The sequence below is a fragment of the Podarcis pityusensis genome (genome assembly GCF_964106645.2).
Source record: "Podarcis pityusensis genome assembly, chromosome: 11".
Classification (NCBI taxonomy): Eukaryota; Metazoa; Chordata; class Lepidosauria; order Squamata; family Lacertidae; genus Podarcis; species Podarcis pityusensis.
This window is the reverse complement of record NC_138036.1, coordinates 52,436,039-52,448,139: the sequence shown is the minus strand read 5'-3', so window position 1 is coordinate 52,448,139 and position 12,101 is coordinate 52,436,039. Positions and strand designations below refer to the sequence as shown.

The window sequence follows — 12,101 nt, the reverse complement described above, 5'->3', positions numbered from 1 at the left end:
GGCAGGTACACCCAAAGGTCATCAAGTCCAACCCCTGGCAATGCAGGGAGAAACATTGGGGGGAGGCTTTTGAAGGTGTACCTTCTCAAGGCTTTCAAAATCCCGTGTCTCTTCTTAAACCCACTGCTGATGGGTGGGATCATGTCTTCAACTCCAACACCCCCCTTCCACCCCCTCCTTCGAATGTTTGAAGGCAAAATACATGTGTGAAAGCCCCGCTGTTCCAGGATGTTCGCCTGGAACCAGAGAACGTCTGCTTTTAAAAAAGCAGGGAGAGTTCCACTGGACTAGCGCTCCTCCTGTGGCTTCTGTCCACCTGACACTAAGGCAAAGGTAAAGGGACCCCTAACCAGTAGGTCCAGTCGTGACCGACTCTGGGGTTGCGGCGCTCATCTTGCTTTATTGGCCGAGGGAGCCAGCGTACAGCTTCTGGGTCATGTGGCCAGCATGACTAAGCCACGTCTGGCAAACCAGAGCAGCACACGGAAACGCCGTTTACCTTCCCGCCGGAGCGGTATCTATTTATCTACTTGCACTTCGTGCTTTCGAACTGCTAGGTTGGCCCTCTGCCTTGGCTTCTCGCAGCGAGGGAACAGCCAGAAGGCTCTCGGTGCTGGACCTCAGTGTCCGGGCAGAACGATGGGGGTGGAGACGCTCCTTCAGGTATACTGGACCAAGGCTGTTTAGGGCTTTAAAAGTCAGGGCTTTAAAAGTGTGCTCGGAAACGTACTGGGAGCCAGTGCTGGAGGCATATCTATTGTTTTTCGGGTTTTGTATTTTCTTCTCGGATGTTTCCCCGTTCCACTCCAGGGATAAGATTCAGCAGCCATTCTGCCAGTGTAGCAATGGCTTATCTATGGTAAGGTAAGGGACCCCTGGATGGTTACGTCCAGTCAAAGGCAACTGTGGGGTTGCGGTGCTCATTTTGCTTTTCAGGGCAAGGGAGCTGGCGTTTGTCCACAGACAGCTTTCCGGGTCATGTTGGCAAGCATGACTAAACCGCTTCTGGCACAACAGAACACCGTGATGGAAACCAGAGCGCACAGAAACACCATTTACCTTCCCGCTGCAGCGGTACCTATTTATCTACCTGCACTGGCGCACTTTCAAACTGCTAGGTTGGCAGGAGCTGGGACAGAGAAAACGGGAGATCACCCCATGATGGGGATTTGAACCGCCACCCTTCTGATCGGCAAGCCCAAGAGGCTCAGTGGTTTAGACCACAGCGCCACCCGTGTCCCTACGCTTATCTATGGACCCAGCATAATGCAAGTACAGGATTGCTCAGTTCAAACCCTCCCTCTAGTCACAGTTTGTGGCTCCTCAACACAGACTAGTTTACACTGACACAGATTCTTCAATGCTTTACTGAATAAAAAGGAAGATAAGATCACTGACGAATGAAGGATAAAAACACTAGGAAGGAAACACCTACTTTTTAAAAATGTATGCAGACCAAGTAACAAACACATCTTAACCTGTTTCTGAAGAATCTTTGTAATTGAAAATGCAATCCATCTAAACCCAGCTGTTTTGCAAGACTTTTGTTTTTTTTGGCCGTATCCATTTAATAGGCACGTTTTTCATGCTTGAGCAGACCGTGAAAACCTATGCATGTTTACTTATAAGTAAGCCCCACTGTGTTCAATGAGGCTCCTCCCAGGTAAGTGTGTATGGGATTACAAGTTTGTTAAAACTAATGCTTTTTGGTTTTGTTTACTGTAGTTCAAGAGCGCAAAGCAAGTCACACAGGGACTCTTAAATGTGCTGGAATGCACTGAACCTTGTATCCTTGATTTGCATATGGCTGCCTGCTTCCAAAGCCTCATTCGGTTCTTCAGAAAAAGGAACAGATTCTTGAAATCGCTCTGCTCAAGCAGAATTACGCAAATAACCAATGCCTTCAGTTTCTCGTACAGTAAGAAACTGCAGGGTCTCACACTATTGTTTACACAGTCTGAAGCAAAAAAACGTCTTCCGTGGTTCTAGGCAACGGCGAGAGATTTGCTGTCAAGTGGAAAGTCCTTTGAGAGAAGAATGACAGCATTCTAAAGCCAGGCGCATTTTTAAATCCCATGCAGCCTAAACTGGATTTGAGATCAATATTACTTTCTTTAAAACAAAACAAAGCCAACGCTGGGAAAGGAAGGGGAAAACACACAGTGAATCCGTAAGGGCAACAGCACTTTGCTTCCGCTTTTCATATTATTACGCAAGATCTGGCGAACCATCAATAATTTTAAAACTAAATACAATAAGTGTATGCTCACTGGGTCTTGCCAATCCAAAGTACATTTTTAACTGGTGGCAGGCCTTGTGGAGTTCAAAGGGCATTTCTTACAAGTGACCGTATCTAGGATCACAGGCCGATAGCATAATCCTATGCTCTCTCTTTTTCTAACTCGGAAGTAAGGTAAGTCTCAATGAGTTCAGCGCAGAAGTAAGTGTACCTAAGATTGCAGGAAGTAACCATAAAACTACTCACCGTGAAGATCAGAGAGTGGTTTATTATGGGACTTGCTGTATTCCTGTAGGGAAGGGAATAAAGAGTTTAATTGGTCTTCATTCTGTCAGTTTCTCGTCATCCCCCCTCCCAGGAACTGTATCACAATTACACTCTTTCTGGCTGAAAATGACTCCTTGGGACTCCCACTGGAAGTAGTCAATGTCAGTCCCTAATCACTGGCAGGGAAGGTGAGTGATGGGAAGCACTTTCACCTTTTCCCTTGGGGAAGGATCCTGGCTCCGTGACATGGACGTGTCTAGAATGCAAATGAATCCTTAACATTGTATTCACCTCCAGGAAGGGAAATCAACAATGCAGCAAGCAATGAAAGAAAAAACCTACCAAGCATTCGTAAGACCGCTCACCATTTTAAGCTAGTTATCAAGGATTGTCAGAAATCCATGCTAATATATGCAAGTTCATACTCGATTACAGAGTGAGAAAGAAATGCGATGCAACAAAATGTGATGTGCCCCACCTGGTTAATATATTGCCATGTATGCAGGATTTGTATAAGAATCTAAACCATGGAAGACATGTAAACAATATTAAAATACAGGAAAATGTTTAATGTACACAGAATTTAATACATATACAGAACAAAAATAGTTTGTAAGTACTTGGAAAGCAGCACAGAAAATGCATTTTAAATTGTTAAGTCCCAGTACCAATTTTTAGGTGTGACCTATATGCAGAACTGAATATTTCAGATGAGTAGGAGCTGGGTAGGATTTCTGGGCAATCAGTTAATTAGAGCAAGTTATATTCTAAACAGCAAATACCCTTCAATTAATACGGTATTTGTGAACTGATGTCCAGTTAGGGCAAACTATTGCAAACTGAATGCACTTTAAGAAGAAGAGAAATGATGGGGGAACTCCAGCAGGAATTGATAACATCAGTATCAGTGTTACGTAACAGCATCAGTGTTCTGGCTACAATGAGTTTAATTTCTCCCAAAATCTTCCTCTGCTGATTTTTATTTCAGATACAGTGGTACCTTGTTTTGTGACCGGGATCCGTTCTGGAGCCCCGGCCGCTAGCCGAAAAGGACACAGGGCAAAGTTCCATGCCTGCGTGCGCACCTGGAGCGGTTTGCGCTTCCATGCATGCGCAAAGCACAATTTAGCACTTCTGGGCATGTGCAAGTGGCGAACCCGGAAGTAACCCGTTCCAGTACTTTGCCGCGGACGTTCGCCAGAATGGATGCTAGACGAGGCAGACGTTTGCGGAGGTATTACTGTATATCTGTTCAATTACTTGTGAAGCTGATCTGATGTGCCGAAAATAATTTACTTAATTCTTGGAAATACTTAAGAGCACCCATGAGTATTAGACTGGAATTGCTTATTAAAATTCATGAAAATTATTTTTTCCACAACTAAATGATGAGGAAATTGAAAAACAACCTGCAATTCCAGGTTTATGAATTGCAAAGAACCGCCATGATCAGAAAAAATGGGATTGAGTAGAAAAAGATGCCTTGCTCCTCTAGCACAACAGCATTGTTCTTAAGCTGTCCCATGAGAAACCATATCCAAACATCTCCTCCTATTATCCTGTTAAAGTAGGAAAAATAAATGCAAAATCTGGATGATGCAGACACTTGTTTCACTGGCAAACATCCACTAATAGTAAAATGTGCAGAACAAGGAAACACCTCATAAAAAACAATCAATGACCACAAATGAGATCTGGAAGACACAAACTAAGATGAGAAAATATACTTCCAGTATGGCATATGACTGGGCCAAATCTGTGCAAGCGACTAGAAACAATTTCTCCTAAATTTGACAACAGACTAGAAAGGGCTGTCACTGTACAGTGGTAAATTGGTTCTCAAACTTAATCCACTCCAGAAGTCCATTCCAAAACCAAAGCATTCCAAAACCAAGGCGCACACCATGGAAAGTAATGCAAAAAGGATTAACCCATTCCAGGCTTTTAAAAGCAACCCCTAAAACAGCAATTTAACATGAATTTTACTATCTAATGAGACCACTGATCCATAAAATGAAAGCAATAATCAATGTACCATACTATAAAATAAATAAGACAGTATTGTAGATGATAAAAATTAATTCCCCCCCCCCCCTTACTTGCACTGATGATAGTCATGGTTTGGATGGGGGGCTTTTATCCATTTCCACAGTCACACAATCAATCAGTAGCTGAACTGGGTTCCACACAGTCACAAAAACAAATTAACCGAAAAAGCCTCAAAAACAAAAATGCAAAATAAATAGCAAAAACAAAAGTGCCAAATACAGTGGTACCTTGGTTCTCAAACTTAATCCGTTCCAGAAGTCTGTTTGACTTCCAAAATGTTCAAAAACCAAGGCGCGGCTTCTGATTGGTGCAGGCGCCCCGGAAACAATAGCCGACAGTCACATGGGACGTTTGACTTCTGAAAAACTTTCGAAAACCAGAACACTTAGTAATTCCGGCTTTTCAGTGTTTGGGAAGCAAGGCGTTTGAGAACCAAGGTACCACTGTACTATAAAAATGAGTCTGCTTTCATCTTGCAAATAAATTGAGTACACAGTGGTCTTATGCAGACCTAAGCAGAGGTGCTGGGGACTGAACGCATGGCCTTCTGCTTGCTTTCACGGCGCCGAAGATCGTGTGCGGATCCGGACCACGGAGGGATCTCTGCTGGAGTGAACCGGCCCAGGCAAGGTAAACCTTGCCGACCTGATACAGGGGGAAGGGCACTGCCTAGAATGTAAGACCAGCACTAAGAAGGCAAAGGTTCAAGCCGTCATTCACCACAAAGCTGATCAGACAATGTTGAGACAATCATAGGTAAAGGTAAAGGGACCCCTGACCCTTAGGTCCAGTCGTGACCGACTCTGGGGTTGCGGCACTCATCTCGCTTTATTGGCCGAGGGAGCCGGCGTACAGCTTCCAGGTCATGTGGCCAGCATGACTAAGCCGCTTCTGGCGAACCAGAGCAGTGCACGGAAACGCCGTTTACCTTCCCGCCGGAGTGGTACCTATTTATCTACTTGCACTTTGACATGCTTTCGAGCTGCTAGGTTGGCAGGAGCAGGGACTGAGCAACGGGAGCTCACCCCGTCACAGGGATTCGAACCGCCAACCTTCTGATCGGCAAGCCCTAGGCTCTGTGGTTTAACCCACAGCGCCACCCGCGTCCTGAGACAATCATGCTCTCCGCCTAATTGATCTCAGAGTTGTTGGGAGGGTAACATGGGAATGAGTTAAAAACGGTGCCCCGAGTTTCTTGGGGATAATAAAAATGAAGACAAACAATTCATTATTGCTGTTGGTGCTGTTGCTGTTATTACTGTTGTTGTTATTTAAAGTTAGTGACATGGTCTTAGTCCAATAATACCTTTCTAATCTGTTGTGGGGTTTTTTGTAATTAGCTGATGTATCAAACCTGTCCGCGATTATTTCCTTTGCTCTTCCCGTAATGTTCGTGCTTTAAGAATATTTGTCTCAGCGACGGACCCACTCTTTTTTGACTGGTCAAATGCTGCGCGGAAAATTTAAGACCATAAATACAAGGATACCTCAGATGTGTTGCGGGTTCGGTTCCAGACCACCGCAACAAAGCTTAATATCGCAATAAAGCGAGTCACACAAGTTTGTCGGTTTCCCAGTGCATATGAAAGTTATGTTTTCACTATGCTATAGTCCAGGGCTTTACAACCAGTGTACCGTGACACCCTGGGGTGCCTTGAATGATGGTCAGGGGTACCGCGGGCAACACTGGCCTCTGTCCCTCTTTCATTCCCTACCTCTGGGGCTGGCCAGGCGGGAGGCACCATATATATACACATACATACACAAACATATCATTTCCAACAATCATTTAACATAACTTTTTATCTTATACAATATTTTAGACTTCTGTCAACAACCTCTGAAGATTTTCCCTTTTTTATCACTTGTTCTGCATTTTTTAATTTCTCTATTACTTTTAATTGTCATTAACTAATAATTCTTTTCAAAGTCTTCCTTCCAATATTTCACAAAGTCCTCCTTACAGAACTTCTTGCAGTCCTACTAGCGTAACCTGTTTATTACAATTGCTTTTCAAATAGTTCAAATATTTACTCCAGTCCTCTAAGAATCTCTGATCCATCAAGTTTCGAATCCTTCCTGTTAAATTATCTAATTCTGCATAGTCCATTAATTTCATTTGCCATTCTTCTTTTGCCGGCAGTTCTTCTTGCTTCCATTTTTGTGCCAATAGTATTCTTGCTGCTGTGGTTGCATATAAAAACAACTTACAATCCTGTCTGTTAATATCCTCCCCTACAACGCCAAGTAAAAACACTTCTGGTTTCTAAGTAAATGTATATTTCAAGATCTTTTTCATCTCATAAATATCGTTTCACAGAGGTTTTTCACTTTCAGGAGGCACCTTTCTTTGGGGCGGGCGAGGCAGCTCAGAGAACCAGAGACGGTGGCGGCGGCTGCCCCGGAGGACTCCCAGGAGAGGGGAGAGGAGTGGATGTTGAGGGAAACTGCACAAGGGAGGGTGTTCGAAAAGGAGCGAGGGGTTGCCAGTTCTGCAGGCAAGGGTTGACATAACCGGGCTCCTGAGCAGCTGCACCCGCACTCTCATAGGCAGCTGTATCTGCCAAGCGCATTAAAGCAAAAGCGCAATAAAACAATAATAATAATAATAAGGGACGCGGGTGGCGCTGTGGGTTAAACCACAGAACCTAGGACTTGCCGATCAGAAGGTCGGAGGTTCGAATCCCCGCGATGGGGTGAGCTCCCATTGCTTGGTCCCTGCTCCTGCCAACCTAGCAGTTTGAAAGCACATCAAAGTGCAAGTAGATAAATAGGTACCACTCCGGCGGCAAGGTAAACGGCATTTCCGTGCACTGCTCTGGTTCGCCAGAAGCGGCTTAGTCATGCTGGCCACATGACCCGGAAGCTGTATGCCGGCTCCCTCGGCCAATAAAGCAAGATGAGCGCCGCAACCCCAGAGTCGGCCACGACTGGACCTAATGGTCAGGGGTCCCTTTACCTTTACCTAATAATAATAATTTATTATTTATACCCCGCCCATCTGGCTGGGTTTCCCCAGCCACTCTGGGCAGCTTCCAACAAAACACCAAAATACAAATAGCCTATTAAACATTAAAAGCTTCCCTAAACAGGGCTGCCTTCAGATGTCTTCTAAAAGTCTGGTAGTTACTTTTCTCTTTGACATCTGGTGGGAGGGCGTTCCACAGGGCGGGTGCCACTGCCAAGAAGGCCCTCTGCCTGGTTCCCTGTAACTCTGCCTCTCACAGCGAGGGAACCGCCAGAAGGCCCTCGGCGCTGGACCTCAGTGTCCGGGCAGAATGATGGAGGTGGAGACGCTCATTCAGGTTTACTACTGAAAGGACAGACAGGGAATACTACTGAGAAGGAGACGCTCCTTCAGGCACACTTGCCATTAGATTATCTCTCTTCCACGCTATAGCCAACTGTTTACACTCCTCCTCTCCTCTAGCTCTCTGGAGCTACTACACCCATCATCCAAAATAGGATTTTGAACGCTCAAATTTCAGGCTTTCAGTTTAGTTGTTTTGTCTGCCTGCCAGGGGGCTAAGCGGAGCATTAAGGTCAAAGTCCAGAGGCTCTATAACGAAGATTTAAGTAGAATTAATGACATATGATATGTACATACCGTGGTTTTGCTCCTGGAAACATGAAAATGAGTGATTTAATTTCGAGGAGGACTGCTGTTAGTTACATTAAGGAAAGCAAATGTACACATCTCTTCCTTCCTCTCCCCATCTTACATTTAATGTATGCACTGAAAAACCTGTTACATTTTCACGGCATGTTTCATGACTGGAACAAGGACAGTAGAGTACAGGATCAAATCACTTAAGACGCATAGTACAAGGGTGGGGTCACATTCTGAGTCTGAGGGCCGAATTCTCTCTGGGCAAGCTTCCAAGGGCCACATGGGCTGGGACAGAGACAGTGGATGGAGCAACAAAGGTAAACTTCACCTCTGTAGGGTAGTTTCTACCGGGGTGGATAAAAATCAATAATTTAAAAAATAAATAAATAAATAAAAATTTAAATCGGATAAACTTAAACTCAGTCTAAGTTTTTTTAAAAAAATTGTTACACATCCATTATTGTTACACATCAGTAAACATGGATACATATGCTACGAAGTTATTGTTTTAGTGAAATAAATTGCTTACGTTGTTATTAAGGAAATGGTTGTTTTACTCCTTCCAACAAAGTACAGCAGAAAAGTTGTCCAAATATAAACAGTTAACTTATGAAACCTCACTGTAATTTCATACTTATCGGTCTACGTATTTCTAACAGTATAACCAAATCAGTAATTTTTGATATAACTGAAAAAACTACTCTGAAAAAATTATTATTCCAAAAACGAAACCTTAATCCGGTTGTAAGTATTAAGATGATACCAGCGAGAATGAGTCTTTCTGTAAAAAAGAAAGAAAGAAAAAGATTTAAATCAAGTCTTGCCGACTAGTGATTTAAATCAAATCCACCCTGGTAGAGAAAGTAGACAGAGCCACAAATGTAAACTTCACCTCTGTAGCCTAGTTTCCACGTATAGAAGCAAGAGGCATCTAAGGACACATTCCAGCCAGGCAAGAACGCTTGGGCTGAGAAGTGCAGCTGGCAAGACGCCTGTCCTGGAAAGAGTTATGGGGGTCAGAAAACAGAGGCCTGGGGGCTCCCCCACTGCGACGTAGGCAAAGGGGACAATTTGACACCATGCTCTTCTGAACGTTCCATCACAGCCAGTGCCAGATTTACGTATAAGCTAAACAAGCTATAGCTTAGGGCCTCACTCTCTTGGGGGGCCCCAAAAATTTTTAAAGGGATAAAATCTGGATGCCCATTTCCAAAATATAAGCTAAAGAAACAAATAAAATAAAACCTACATACAGCAACAGTGTTTTGTTTTGTGTTGTGTAGCCTCCTACGATGTAAGTAATGGGCCCCGCCTGCTAGCCTGCTCCCTAAAATATCACTGGTTTGCTTGTTTCTATATACAGTGGTACCTCGGGTTAAGTACTTAATTCGTTCCGGAGGTCCGTTCTTAACCTGAAACTGTTCTTAACCTGAAGCACCACTTTAGCTAATGGGGCCTCCTGCTGCCGCTGCGCTGCCGGAGCACGATTTCTGTCCTCATCCTGAGGCAAAGTTCTTAACCTGAGGTAATATTTCTGGGTTAGCGGAGTCTGTAACCTGAAGCGTATGTAACCCGAGGTACCAATGTACAGTGTGCCTACATTCTGCACGGACTGCTTGCATGGCAACATGGGCAAACGGCTTTCAATACCTATTAGGTCCATAAATTACTATATAGCAGGGACGTCCAACTCCCAATAGACTGTGATCTACTCACAGTATCAGAAAACTGGCAATGATATACCCATTGTCATTGGACAGGTCAAAGTTGTTGAGCTTTCCTTTAGGAAGTCAGAGTTGCTGGGTGTTCCGAATGCATGCGCCGAAAGAGGAAGCTCTGGGCATAAATAGGTCCCTCAAACCGATTGGACTGCGTTCCATTGGCCAGATTGCACCCAGCTTCGAGGGACCTACCAATCGGGTGTTGTGGCTGACCAATTGTACCCACCCACAACACAGGGTGTCGGTTGTCCAGGTCTCACCGCAATACGTTCCCTCTTTAAGGGAGGACCCGATTTGCACACCTGGAGGGAACTGAATGGGCATCTTAAAGCAACCTGCCTGAACAGCCTCGTGACTCATGGCAGCAACGTCTTGCACAGCCAAGGCTCTTCAAGAGATTAAGAGCTGCTCTTTACACAGGGTCTTCTTCATTCACCACCAAGCCGGGCTTCTGCAATGAGCTTGACTTACAGCAGGCTACATGGTGCAGCGGAGAGCAAATGGTGCTGAAATCTCTGTGCAAAAATACAACAGAAGAGGCAAAAGTAGTCTTGAAGGCCTGAGCAGCCCCTACTTTGACCCTATGTTTGTTTTGCTATACACACCTGTGAACCAGCTCCTAAGTCCCAAACAAAATACTTTGCATTTCTTTGTGGATTGCTCCGGGCTGCCTCGAGCTTATGTTTTTTAAAATAATAAATAAATAAAAACCAAATTGCTTTGTGCAAAACAACGTGCCCATGGCAATAACTTGTTTCATAGTTTTCTGAAAAGCATTTTTTTAAATACAGTGATACCTCGGGTTAAGAACTTAATTTGTTCCAGAGGTCCATTCTTAACCTGAAACTGTTCTTAACCTGAAGACCACTTTAGCTAATGGGGACTCCTGCTGCCGCCGCGCCGCCGAAGCATGATTTCTGTTCTCATCCTGAAGCAAAGTTCTTAACCCAAGGTACTATTTCTGGGTTAGCAGAGTCTGTAACCTGAAGCGTCTGTAACCTGAAGCGTATGTAACCCGAGGTACCACTGTAAATAAAACAATAAAATAACTGGCGTTCTATTGCACGTGAGGCAGCGAAGGAAGTGGACAGAGCCCCTTTGCCAGAGGGATGTGAAGCTCATAAAGAGAGCAATTAAACAACAGAAGGCAGAACTCACTGCCTTTTGAAGGTTGTTTGCACCCCACACCCACTTCCTGTAGAAAGTTTGATAGCCGAGGAAGTGTTAGAAAAAGTCTCAGAGGAGCGGCTTAAAACGTCTATTTACTGAAGTGTTAAGAAAGAAGCTTGGTTTTTTTAAGAAAAAAAAAAGCAAGGGAAAGTGTTAGGCAAACCAATCTTTTCCTTGATAAACCACACACAGGAAAAAAAGTAAGGTAGAGGTTAGAGGTGTCAACTAAAAAAACCCCCAGAGAATACAGCTCTGCTCTTTTGTCTTTAATAGGTTATCTAAACTATAGCTCGATTTGCATGATTCTAGTCTGTATGATTCATTATATCCAAGTCTATCAGATTGAGGCCATCAGGGTGCTTTTAGCTATAAGACACTGTGTGTGTGTGTGTGTGTGTGTGTGTGTGTTTCTGTAGTTATAAATTTAAAATTACAACCTGCCTTTCAGCCTTAAGACAAACCACAAGTCAGGTTGCAACAACTGTCTATTCACTTTGGCCTATTTGAGGCACTGATAAGATTTTAACTATGAAATAATAATAATAATAATAATAATAATAATAATAATTTATTTATTTATACCCCCCCCCCCAATCTGGGCGGCTTCCAACAAAAGATTAAAAATACATTAAAACATCAGTCATTAAAAACTTCTCTAAACAGGGCTGCCTTCAGATTTCTTCTAAAAGTCAGTTATTTATTTCCTTGACATCTGATGGGAGGGCATTTCACAGGGCAGGCGCCACCACCAAGAAGGCCCTCTGCCTACTTCCCTGTAACTTCACTTCTCGCAGTGAGGGAACCACCAGAAGGCCCTCGGAGCTGGACCTCAGTGTCTGGAATGAACGATGGGGGTGGAGACGCTCCTTCAGGTTTACTACTGAAAGGACATAGAGGGAATACTACTGAGAAGGAGTGCAGGAGCATTTAAGACTAAGATACCCTTACAGTGTCTCTGCAGTACGGATGGGAAACCTGTTCCTGCCTGCTCATGATGCTGCTAGACTGCAACTCTCATCATCCCCAACTACTGACCATGCCAACT

The 12,101-nt window shown here is 44.1% G+C and overlaps 1 protein-coding gene across 4 annotated transcripts in view; it reads right to left on the bottom strand.

Annotated features, from left to right (window-relative positions):
* Nucleotides 1–12,101, bottom strand: part of LOC308458016 (semaphorin-4D-like) — a 117,554-nt gene that overhangs the window by 91,652 nt on the left and 13,801 nt on the right. For 3 of the 4 annotated variants that reach the window (XM_080972501.1, XM_080972499.1, XM_080972500.1), the window contains exon 2: nucleotides 2,486–2,528. The exons of the other annotated variant lie outside the window; for it this stretch is intronic. The gene's annotated coding sequence lies outside the window, so the exon portion shown is untranslated. The remainder of the gene's footprint in view (nucleotides 1–2,485; nucleotides 2,529–12,101) is intronic. 4 annotated transcript variants of the gene reach the window in all.